This window comes from Procambarus clarkii, chromosome 18, assembly GCF_040958095.1.
Source record: "Procambarus clarkii isolate CNS0578487 chromosome 18, FALCON_Pclarkii_2.0, whole genome shotgun sequence".
In the NCBI taxonomy this organism is placed as follows: Eukaryota; Metazoa; Arthropoda; class Malacostraca; order Decapoda; family Cambaridae; genus Procambarus; species Procambarus clarkii.
The window spans coordinates 28,541,983-28,554,179 of record NC_091167.1 but is presented as its reverse complement, the minus strand read 5'-3'; the positions used below and the strand labels follow the sequence as shown (position 1 = coordinate 28,554,179).

Genomic DNA, 12,197 nt, shown 5'->3' with positions numbered 1-12,197 from the left:
CCCCATGGCATAGTGGTAACACACTCACCTCACACTTCGCGAGCAATTTGGCCAGGGTTCGTGTCCTATCTGGGAAGGATTGACCAGGTGCCAATCCTTAACTGTACACCACTGTTTACCCAGCAGTCAACGGATACCTGACTGTTAAATGATTTAGCACATCATATTTCAGATAAAATTAAGATTAAGGACCTGCTCAAAACACTATGAAAGTTAGTGGCTTTACAAGAATGTAAGAATTTACATTTCTGTGCCACCCAGGATTCAAACCCGGAATTCGATTGTGAGTCGAGAATGAACCCAACTGTACTACCAGGACTCTAAAAAGTATACAAGATGCAAGTTGTATAGAAGTGGAGCAACATTTTGTGGTATGCTCCCCAGGTGCTGCCAGTGAGAGCTTTTAGGATGAAGAATCTTGGTTAGATTTTTTGTTTTTTATGTTTTATGAGGGTTTACTAGGCAAAAATTTGGGAGTCAAAGTGCATGTCATAGTATTTAACTATGTGTTCTCATATGATATTATTTATCATTAGGGATGGCATTTGAAGAACTTTTTTTTTAATCTAGAAACTAGCTTTATTTGTACTAGTTTCTAGTACTGCGAATAGGCTGTGTCCAACAACCTGGTTGACCAGTCCAGCAACGAGGAGGCCTGTTCAATGACCAGGCCGCGGGGTCACCAAGCCCCAAAATCATCTCAAGGTAACCCCCCACTGTTGTGTGGGGTACTGAGGAGATTGAGTGGTTTTCATTGTGGATGCTGTGCTAGGTAGACTATTGTCAAGAGTAATACAACATTAGACCATCTGCTTAGAGGTATAAATAGTTCGTATTTGGTATAACAGCCAGGAAGTCAACAAAGGAGGTTGGACTTAAAATGGAGCCTTGTGGTATACCTATTCGGATTGGAAAATTATTCGAGACGCCACCTTGTATGTAGACTTTAAAAGGTTCTATTTGTGTGAGAGGATTTTTAGCCACGAGGGTAATTTTACTTGTATACCGAGCTGTGTGAGGTTAGCTAGTAGACTGGTGTAAGGAATGCTGTTGAAGGCCCCTTTGAGGTTTATGTAGAGGATAATACAGAATTTACTGTTCTGAAGTGAAGCGCTTATTTCATGCTCAAGGCAGAGTATCTGGTTAAGGACTGAACATTCCATTTTTAACCTGGCTTGGAATGGCGATATGAAGATGTTGTGTTCGAGGTACCATTGGTGGCGGTGGTGCACGAGTCTTTCAGTGACTTTACTGAGGCAAGATAGTAATGGTCTGTATGAGGCAGGTTGGGTTGGGTCTTTTCCTGGTTTGGGGAAAGTGAATGATGGTAGACCTCCGCTGTAAGGGAGGTATTTCCATGTGACTAGCAGAGGTTTAAGTAGTTTACGAGGGTAAACACAATTAGTGGGATATATTTGAGTTCACGAAATTTCAGCCTCACCTGATGCCTTACCTGTGGATATTTGGACCGAGGATAATTGCAGTTTACTTAAATTGTATACGTTGTCGGGTGTTGTGTGACAGGCATTGTAGCGGAGCACGTGTCCCGCCTCTTGTTTACCTTCTCAGCACTCACATGCGAGCCTAAAATATATTGATACACTATTTTATTAATTACTTTATTATACTGTATACACTATTATAATAATTTACAAGAAATTATATTGGCTTTTGTAAGCTTTGAGGAGAACATGTGAGAATATAATAAATTTGTAATGGAATAATGATTGGATAGCTAAAATGTTATTAATATGCATTTTGTATTTTATTTTAACATGCTTAGATATACAGAGCACAAATCTGCTTCCCTTTTCCTATCATAACAATAACAAACTGTTTTCAGACAACACTCAGCTCCCTATTTAAATCCCTAAACAAACTCATTCCACACATTCTCTTGTTCCACTTACTTGTACAAACCCAGATTGTCATTGCAATCAATCTGAGCTACCTATGTGCTTTAATATACCTACAATTTTCTCTCATCCTTAATTTTTTTCTTGCCTTGTAACTGTTATCATTTTTTATAAATTTTGCAAGTATTTACCTACTTAAAAAATTTTAGATTAAGGACCTGCCCGAAACGCTGCGCGTACTAGTGGCTTTACAAGATTGTAATTACTATATTATGTATCCTCACAATCCCAATGTACCTTCTTGTATATATATAAATAAATAAATAAATAAATAAATAAATTGATTGATTGATAAAGATTAAGCCACCCAAAAGGTGGCACGGGCATGAATAGCCCGTAAGTGGTGGCCCTTTTGAGCCATTACCAGTATCATTAGCCGATACTGGAGATATGTAGAGGTGCGACCGCACCCTACGGAGAGGTCGTGACCTCAGTATGAGTGGGATTGGGTGGTTATAAATAGGAGCTGCCTCGTATGGGCCAGTAGGCCTTCTGCAGTTACCTTTGTTCTTATGTCCAGTAACTGCGCTGTTGTGTGGGGGCAACATTTTTAGGGCTGGGAAGGTTTCAGCCCTGGATGTTGAATGGCTTGGTCGATCTGAGTGGCGGAGGCTTGTCTTGGGTCGACTATGCTCTGTATTTCTGCCTTTCTTGCTGGGCAGTGCCGTGAAACGGCGGTGTGGGCTTCTTCACATAGTAGACAGCGCTGGTACCCTGCTGTGCAGGTCCTGTAGTGATTTCCTACACAAATGCTACAGCTGATCTCTTGTCTGGTGCACTTCTGGACGTAGTGGGTGTATTGGTAACAACTGAAGCACTGGTGTAGAGGAAAGTATCTTGCCTTGGAGATCTGATGGGGTGTGCAGACCATTCCAAAGCATTTGAGGCCGTTGTCGGCAGCGAGGCCGGGGTGGCCTCTGCTAGAAACTTAAGGGTGACCTTCAGGGATGGGCCTGTGGTTTTCCTCCTGCTGGATGAGTGTGGCCGAGACCGCGGTTAGTGACTGGTTCCGTAGGTTAATACTCTTGATCTCGGAGATCGGTTATTCCCTGATAAGTAGCACTTATCACGGAAGCCGAGTAAGTAGTTCACGCCGAGTGAACTACTTACTCGGCGGACGAATATGCTTCTCACATCTTGATATTGATAGGGTGGTACGAGGAATCAGGTTTCCTGCCTCTAATGCTGCCAGTGTGGTTGGGTAGAACAGACCTTGGAGCGCCACTGCACTACTGAAGAGAATCTGCGGTCCCTTTTCTTCCATGATGACGTCGACGGGAGCTACCTCTGAGTTCGACGTCAAAAGAACCAGAATCTCGGACTTTGCGTTATAGTTGGTGTCATGTTCTCGGAACGGAACCTTGATCCGGTAGAGCATGGTGCTGTTTGGCCAGCACCAGGAGCGAAGACAGAGCCCGAGTCGTTCAGCTGACACCGCCTCAACGGGTCGCAGTGCCAATGGAAGAACGCTTTCTATCTGGGTAGTGCTCCGATCGCCAATTCACATTACCGAAGAAGACCTTCCGGTGTCACCAATACACCCACTACGTCCAGAAGTGGGGCTGACCTTCAAGAGTAAACCATCTTGCGAGAGTCAGACGATGAGTGACGTGACGAACTGACCGAGGTCATGGGTATTTATACCCCATGATGGTGACGTCACATCCTTTGTCACCGAGGCTTGGAACTAGGAACCGGCGGCGTAACTGGCAGTTTATTGGCGTAACGAGGGCCCCACGAGTCTGGGGGAGGGGGGGCTGAACACCTGCCTGGGGCTCTCGGGCTGGGTGGAGGTGCACTGGTAGTGGTGGTGTACAGACATTTAGTTTATTGATTTATTTATATATACAATATATATATATATATATATATATATATATATATATATATATATATATTATATATATATATATATATATATATATATATATATATACACATACATACATACATACATACATACATACATACATACATACATACATACATACATACATACATACATACATACATACATATATATACATACATACATACATACATACATACATACATACATACATACATACATATATATATATATATATATATATATATATATATATATATATATATATATATATATATATATATATATATATTAGTATATTTTGGTAGCAGTATTTCAAGGTATAATGCAGTCAAATATGCGAACACTGTGCACACACACTCCATGCAAATAAAAGAGCCTAGTCTTTGGAACTCGCTCCCTGATGAATTAAAAAATTGTCCAACCTATGCCCTATTCAAGAGTAAAACCAAAAAGTACCTAATTTAATCCTCATAGTTTCCTACCTTGTACTTCAAACTCACACTATCTTGTCCCCCAGTTACAGCCCCGCTCCTGTGCCAGGTAAGTCGGCTTCGGGCTCACCATAGCCCGTGCTACTTGCAACTCTTGTTCCCAGTAGCTGAATCTAAAACATTTATATTGAACTACCCACTTCCCCAATATTAGTACTTAAGACATATATCCTTATCAGTATAATCACCCATCAACTTATATTGTAGTCATTTGTTGATATAAAACCTTGCTACAATGTACCTTTTCATCTTACCTGATCAAATCAATCAAATCAAATATTTATTCAGGTAAAGTACATACATACAGGGTGAGATACAAAACACTGATGGATTTATAAATAGAGCTAGTACATACAATGCCTAAAACCACTATATTACGTAAAGCGTTTCGGGCAGTTAGGACCTGCCCAAAACGCTATGCGTGTTAGTCGATTTACATGAATGTAAAAATACCAATCTTATATAATCTAACCAACCCATTGTACCTTCTTCCAAAGAAATTATTATTATCTATAAAGGTCTATCTTTTTGCTTTTATTACACTAGCTCTCCTCATATGTCAGTTGCTTAATTAAGAAACTGTACTTGTGGTCGATCTCGAGCCCATTGATGATGTGACGATGTGTATTGAATTTTGTAACTAGCTCATCAAGATTGTAACTTGCTTAGTTAGATGAATTGTGGGGTTCAGTCCCTGAGCCCATTATGTGCCTCTGTAACCCTTTCCACTACCACCCACAAGATGGGTATGGGGTGCATAATAAATGAACTAAACTAACTATTAAAGGTCTATCTAAACAGAACTCCAATTCAAAATCCATCTGAAAAAGTCATGAGGAGTATAATATATAAATGAAGGGACCTTTGACAGGCCCGTCAAGGCTTAGTTTCAAATGTAGATATGATAGAGCGCAGTATATAGGTTATTGATTCTGTACAGTTGAGATACAGGACCAAAGAACCAGAGCTCAACCTCTGCAAGCATAACTAAGGGAGTAGGTAGGGTGGCTGAGGTAAACTCAGGTATACCCAGAAAGACAACTGTCAACTGTAGTAATAGTTCAACATTCGTTGGACCACGATATGAAAATGCAGCCGTGCAAATTTGATTTGTCGATATAATTTGCAATATATGTTTTTATTCCCTTTAATTCCATTTAAAATTTGAAGATTGAAAGATGAATAAACTTTCTAATAAAATCTTATATATAACATAGTGATATAGGCCTTAATATCGCTATATATAATACATTAATCATAATTATTTAAAATTTAATATATCAAAAACTGATTTAACAAGTGATATAATTAGGTGTGTTTAAACTAAGAGGAAGGCATTGTTAATGGTAATAGTATTTGGTAAGTAGGAGTAGAGTAGAGGTAGTGAGGAGCGGGTAGAGTCAGAGGTGAGTGCAAGTGTCAAGTGTGTTTTGAGGTGGGTGCGTTTCATAGCTGACTCGCAGGTTGGGGAGCTGCTCGCCTAGTGCTAGCCTAATGTTTATGTCAATATAGTGAACACCGTCAACACGCCCCCTTTTTCGTGGCAGCTATTACCTTGGTGCAGCTAGTAAAAGGTAAGTGGGAAGGAGAGAGTGGGTGAGCGTGTGGGTAAGGAGGGAGGATAACCCGGTGAGGTGGGATGGGCAAGACGGCGGGTGGTGGGCTGGGTCCTGGGCGTGTCGACCCTCACTACCGCTTCTCACCGTCGTCTCTCATCACCTGCTCTGCTCCACAATGTCTGGTGGGAGTTGTCTGAGAATATTGGTGGGGGGTGAGGTGCGTGTGTAGGTGTGGGTGGTGTGAGGGCCATGTGAGCCAGGAGGCCTGGGGTGAGGCGGGCCCCTGGCTCCTCTCCCCCACACTTGGCGCCGTCGTCACCACAGTGCCCAAGCTGTACCTAAGCTCGCCCGTGTCTACACGTGTCTTGTGGGGCTGTCTTAGGGCACCAGGGCATCACATGTGCAGTCAATCATGGCTACGGTTGGAACTAAGGTGGCTTCCTTCTCGAGTCACACAGGGATGGCGGTGCTACATAGTCGTCACGGTTTACGACCTTCCATTCATACTGTACTTGCTCGGGAATCCTGGGTTAGATACCCGGGTGGGACAGAAATGGTTGGACACCGTTTCCTTTCACCTAATGCCGGTGTTCACCTAGCAGGAAAAGGAGTTGGGCAACTGTTCTGGGGTTACATCCTAGAGAAGGTCAGCAGCATGACCTTGGGACACCAAAATACAAGTTTAAAGTACTGTTCTGTATACACATGCACAGTCGTCCCTTCTTTGGCAATGGGAATATTTATTACTGTTCTATATTTTTTTGTAACATTAGTTGTTTACCGAGGCTTGTAATTGTTTTCACAATACTGTATATAATAATTTTAATTACAGTATTACATAAGAAAATAAGAACAAGGTTATGTCCATTCATCCACTTGTAAACCTTTATCATGTTACCTATAACTCTTCGCCTTTCCAGTAAATGCAATTTAAGCTTTGTTAATCTTTCCTCAAATGAAAGATTGTTAATTTTCTTTTTAGATTGTTAAGATTTCTGTGTTAATTTCCCAACCGATTCTTGTATCATCGGCAAATTTGCAAATGTTGTTACTCAAACCAGAATCTAAATCAATTATATATATTATAAACAACAGAGGTCCCAGGTCAGAGCCTTGAGGCACTCCACTTACAATATTTTCCCACTTTGACTTAACCTCATTTATACTATGTTTCCTTTGGTATTGCCGTGCCCTAATCCAACTTAATATAGCACCCTCAATACCATGAACCTCTATCTTTTTATTCAGTTTTTCATGTGGCACTATCAAAAGCTTTGCTAAAGTGAAGGTACACATCACAATCCTTACCACTATCAACTGCCTCAACAGATGTAACACAAACAAGAAGCAACGGTTTCAAACTCAACAAGTCACAATGTTATATATTATGGTATAAGTAGGACTGACTTTGACTTAACCCCATTTATACTAACTCTGTTTCCTTTGGTATAGCCATGCCCTAATCCAACTTAATATAGCACCCCCAATGGTGTTGATATGGTATAAAGCATATGTTACTATTATAGCTTTCTACTTGGTTTGGTAAAGTTTGGGGGAGTTCAGTTGCAAGTGTTGAAATGAGTTTCAGATACAGTACCAGTATTTGGTGCAACCTGTTCTCTAGAGTTAGTGCAAAAAAAGGATTTACTAAATTTTCTGAACCTAACCAAAAACTCGCGAATAGAAAAGTGACGTAGCAAACATTCTGCCACATTTTGGACAGCATTATACACTCCCTGACCAGTATAGCCTTGAACTGTGACCACTCCCATACATATGGGGTATGAACTGTGATAACATTGAGACCTGGGGCAGAGGTCAAGCTTGCCTTAAGAATTCTAAAGTTTCCTGTTATTGGTTCTTCATTTCTTAACTGGAATAATTTGGAATAAATTCGGGCAACCCATCCTCAGACCAAGTCCATTTCATCCAATGGTTGACCCCAAAGATGCATTCATCAATTTTATCATGCTGTTCAATCAAAATAGGAATTTTCTCAAATATAAATTAATATTATTATATACTGTACATACAGTATTTAGAAATTGGTTAGGTGTATAACCAATTGGCGATTATTTTTGTATTTGTAGTACATGGGTGAAGCATTTACTACGTTGTAGTTCAAACAAAAGTCATCAGTGAAGCACTTGTTCGAGGAGTGTTCGAATGTTATCAGTTGAGTTGTATGTAAACCGTTTTTCATTCATAAATGGGGTTTGGCAGGTGTATGGAATGGACTTTGTTTATGAGGATGGGCTGTTTCAGGTTGCAATCCTGAAATTTGAGCTGGAGGTTCATTTTATAAGTTAGATTTTGTAAATAAAGTTTCATAAGAACTGGATGTTTTTAATGTTACCCTTAAAAATAAAAATAAATGTGATTCAGGCCCCTTTAAGGAAGTTGTAGCACTTAATTGTACATAGATGCAAAAGAGAAGTCCCAGCTTTTAAACCAGTTAGAAAAATTAAGAGGATATTAAATGCTTATGAAGCCAGGGTAACCAAAATGCAAAAATGAAATTCTAAAGATTTTCCAGCTTCAACAGAACAAAGTGGTGGAGAAGATGGCCATTAAAAACAAAATGTTCCCTCTGCTGGTAACTGATGAGACAGAAGTGAGAAATACTGTATACTGAATAGCTAATTTGCTTCGTTGTTTGGCAGCTAAGACCTTGTTAACCTTTGCACGTATAGAAGCAATACTGTACATGGGAAGGCAATGAAAATAAACTAGGTAATATTTAGATTCATAAAGCTGTTAAAATAGGTTCATAAAGCTGTTAAAATTAAATTGAAAAATTATAACTGAGGCTTAAATGAGATGTTTAGCAGAGTATTAGAGGGGGGAGTGCAGAGAGAAACTCTGACCGACAAATAAGAATATTCAGTGAATCACTTTACTCAGAATAGTCCCTACTGCCAGGAGTGAAAGCACTGTGGTCCCGATGTTAAAAAACTGGACAGAACCCTAGCTTTGAACTACCATCTGATTAGCCTGATGTTGATAGTGGGAATGATCCTTGAGGCTATAATATAAAATTCAATAAGAAAATGCCTTGACACACACAAATACTGCACGATTTCTTGCAAAGGTGATCTTATCTCCCATACGTTACAGTATACAGTATTTCTTTAGAAGCATATTTGAAGCCGTCAACAGTAATAACTTGTTACGTTGTCTATCTTGATATTAATAAGGCCTTTGACACTACCCCATCAGAGGCTGATCAGCAAGGTTGAAGTATTTGATAGTGGAGGGAAAGTTCTCTATTGGATCTGAGCTAGGTTGAAGGACAGAAGCAGTGTTAGCATTAACAGGGGTGAAGTCAAGTGGAGAAAGACTTAGTGGTGTGCCCAAAGGGGGTCTGTACTGGGGCCTTGTTTCATGTCAGTGACCTAGATGTTGAATGGTAAAGTCACTTTTCCTCATGTTTGTTCAAAATTAAAAGTACAAAGGGACTTGCTTGGGGTGCAACTACCCTTTTTTTGTACACTCCCCCAATTGTTGCTATAAGTATTAAAAAATTGGAAACTGCTTGTAATACCAAGTTTATATGACACGAAAATGGGATGATAAACTCGAAAAAGGACTCTTGAAACCCAGAAATACCTCATTATGTTGCACAAAAGTGGCAGATGAAATTTAACATTGCTAATTGCAAAGTCCTAAACTTGGGGAATTAGTGACTCGTCCAGATGAAGCAGGTTTGGGAAAATAGTTGCGAGATATGTTGGGAGAGACAAGATGACCCCTTAATATACAGTGTGTATTATATAAAAATATGGGAGGAGGGAGAGGGGTGTTATGGGTATGTTCATGAAATGCAGTAATAACAATATTGTCAAGACACCCAATAATAGTTTTCATATTTCCAAAGGAAACTACACAGGTGGATAAAATACAAATTACATTAGAAAAATCAGTAAACAGAACTTGACAAATGAATGCAGATGTAGTTAGTGTCTGGCAAATTTACCCCAAAGGATAAAACTTCAAACCACTTGAAATATGCATACTGTATTATCACAAGATCAACCCATGGTGCACATATCATCCCAAGACTTTTTAAGCACCTTGAAACTTTTAAAACTCCCACAGGTACAGTATGCAGAGTTCCTAATTTATATAAGAGGCCTCTTGAAAAGTGACTAGATTAATATTTTGTACATTTTCCTATAGTACTTGGTTGTGCATGCACCAGTGGAAATGTTTTTCACTACCACCCACAGGATGGGTGTGGTGTGCATGATTAGTCAATTACACCATATGCAAATGGCTCACGAAGGTGTAAATTGCTCAGCTTAGAGAGTGGTGTGGTCCATTTCTTGAACCAATTGTGCTATGAAAGAGTATTGCTACTGTATATTTAGATGTGTAACTAGCTTATCAAGATTGTAACTTGCTTAGTTAAATTAATTTTGGGATTAAGATGCTGACCCCATTGTATGTTAATATATCCCACCACCACCACAGACTGGGTGTGAGGTTTATAATAAGCAAAATCAAAGTCAAGGCATGTTTTTTTTTTTTTTTTGCAATACAGTATAGGAAGACACTTATTAAAATATTGTTTCTAAAGAGAGAGAGAATTTGATTTATCTTATGCGCATTTCAAGGGTTCAATATTATTCAAAGGTAATATGCAGAAATGAAAACGAAGGTGCAAAATGTAGATATCATATCACCTTTAAATGCATGAATTTGCTTAGAAAGATAAAATGTAATTTTGGAACATAGAGAGGGTACAGGTATTTTCACCATAATGTAAGTTCTTAATTGACGATTGGCAAGAAATAGGACCTCAACTGCTCAGAATTCCATGCCAGTAGTGAATGTTGTCGATGGATAGACGACAACTCAAAGTTCTGAACTTTTTTATGCGCAGACAGAAGCAGAGCGGAACAAAATAGAGAGAGCACAAACAGCAAAAGTACGGGAGGAGATGGGGAAATACACAAGATTGAACAAGGATTTGATCATTCATGCAACAGGCACACAATAACAGAAAAGAAGCTATTAAATTCAGTTGCCGTTTCTAAGTGTGTTGCAAGTGTGTAAGCATCCTTGGAGAGTTTAAGGTGCTTGTTATGTGATTGTTGTTTGAAGTTTCGCCATTTCAGGAGGTTACATTGTATATTGTTACTTAAATAACGACTCCAAATAGTACATGACATAAACATATATTTTTATCATTCGCCTTGGGAAAGCAAATTTTGGCGCATGTTCTCACCAACAAATGCAGTGCCGTACTATGCTACTACAGTCTAATACAAGCAATTAACGTAAAGGGAAAATACAATACCATGCTAATTTTTTATCATTTTATCTGTAGGGGATTTTATTAAGTGAACTAGTTTAACCATACCTTATTGTCTGGGTTTTGTGCGTCTGCGTGCTGGTGGGTAAGATAAGTTGGACTCGACCCACCCGTCGAGTCCCAGCGTGCCAGACGTAGGTATTTTGAGTATATATTTATATATACTCTATATGTAATCATAATATATTATCAAAAACAGAATAGAGCGTCTGCGATTACATAGTAATTGATGTTATTTAATATGTATATTAAAATAAATATAGCGTACTGTGTTGTTTGATTGTGGTAAGTTGACGTACTTTAGGGCGGGGCAGTTCAGTCCCTTTGCCAAGATCAAGGCTTATTGCCAAATACCTCCAAACTCCATTTGAATAGAATTATTTCGAATGTTTGCTTGGTGCTTATGTACTATGTATACATGGGGAATTGTAGGAAGAGTGTTGGCCGTGGCATAAAGAGGACCAATGAGTTGCATGATGAGAGGAGAGGAGTAGTTTGAATGTGAGGTTGGTGGCGGTATGGCGACCGTGGCGGCGGCGGCGGCGTTCCTTGTGAGGGCCGGCCTGGGTCGGGGCCAGTGTTGAGTCAGTCGTTGTGGAAGGTGTGTGTTGATACCGTCCTTCTCTCTCGGTGGCGTGAGCGCCACACTTCCACTGCCAATTTTCTCATTTATGAGGATATTTAGCGTGACCGGCGTCCCGCGCGTGGTGCGAGGCATTTAGGTGTAGTTTTATTTTGTGTGGAGTTTAGGGTGGGGTGTGAGAGGTGGCGGGTCGGTGTTGAATCACCACCACATTTGCCACCCCAGCGGCCGCCCACCACGGCCTGCATACCAGCCCCTGCAACGTTTGTCACTACACAAGGTAACAGCGGAACACAAACCCCCAACATCCCCTACCTAACGTTGCCATGGGTCTTCTTGACCCATGGCAACGTTAGAACAATTTTGGCCCCAATTTTGGTGATAGTATTTTATGAGGGGTGATCTGCACGTTTGGCTGAGGGTATATTATAGCGGGAAGAGCACGCCAGGGGTGCAGATGGAATTGGTGAGCGAGAGGG

At 40.1% G+C, this 12,197-nt stretch overlaps 2 protein-coding genes across 2 annotated transcripts in view; one reads left to right on the top strand and one right to left on the bottom strand.

Moving 5' to 3' along the window:
* Nucleotides 1–1,586, bottom strand: part of LOC123754351 (WD repeat-containing protein 3) — a 36,220-nt gene extending 34,634 nt beyond the window's left edge. Inside the window, 1 exon segment of the mRNA XM_045736684.2 lies at nucleotides 1,454–1,586. The gene's annotated coding sequence lies outside the window, so the exon portion shown is untranslated.
* Nucleotides 1,587–5,676: 4,090 nt separating this feature from the next.
* The window catches only part of LOC123754349 (adducin 1-like protein hts), a 153,107-nt gene continuing 146,586 nt past the window's right edge, over nucleotides 5,677–12,197 (top strand). Inside the window, 1 exon segment of the mRNA XM_045736662.2 lies at nucleotides 5,677–5,833. The gene's annotated coding sequence lies outside the window, so the exon portion shown is untranslated.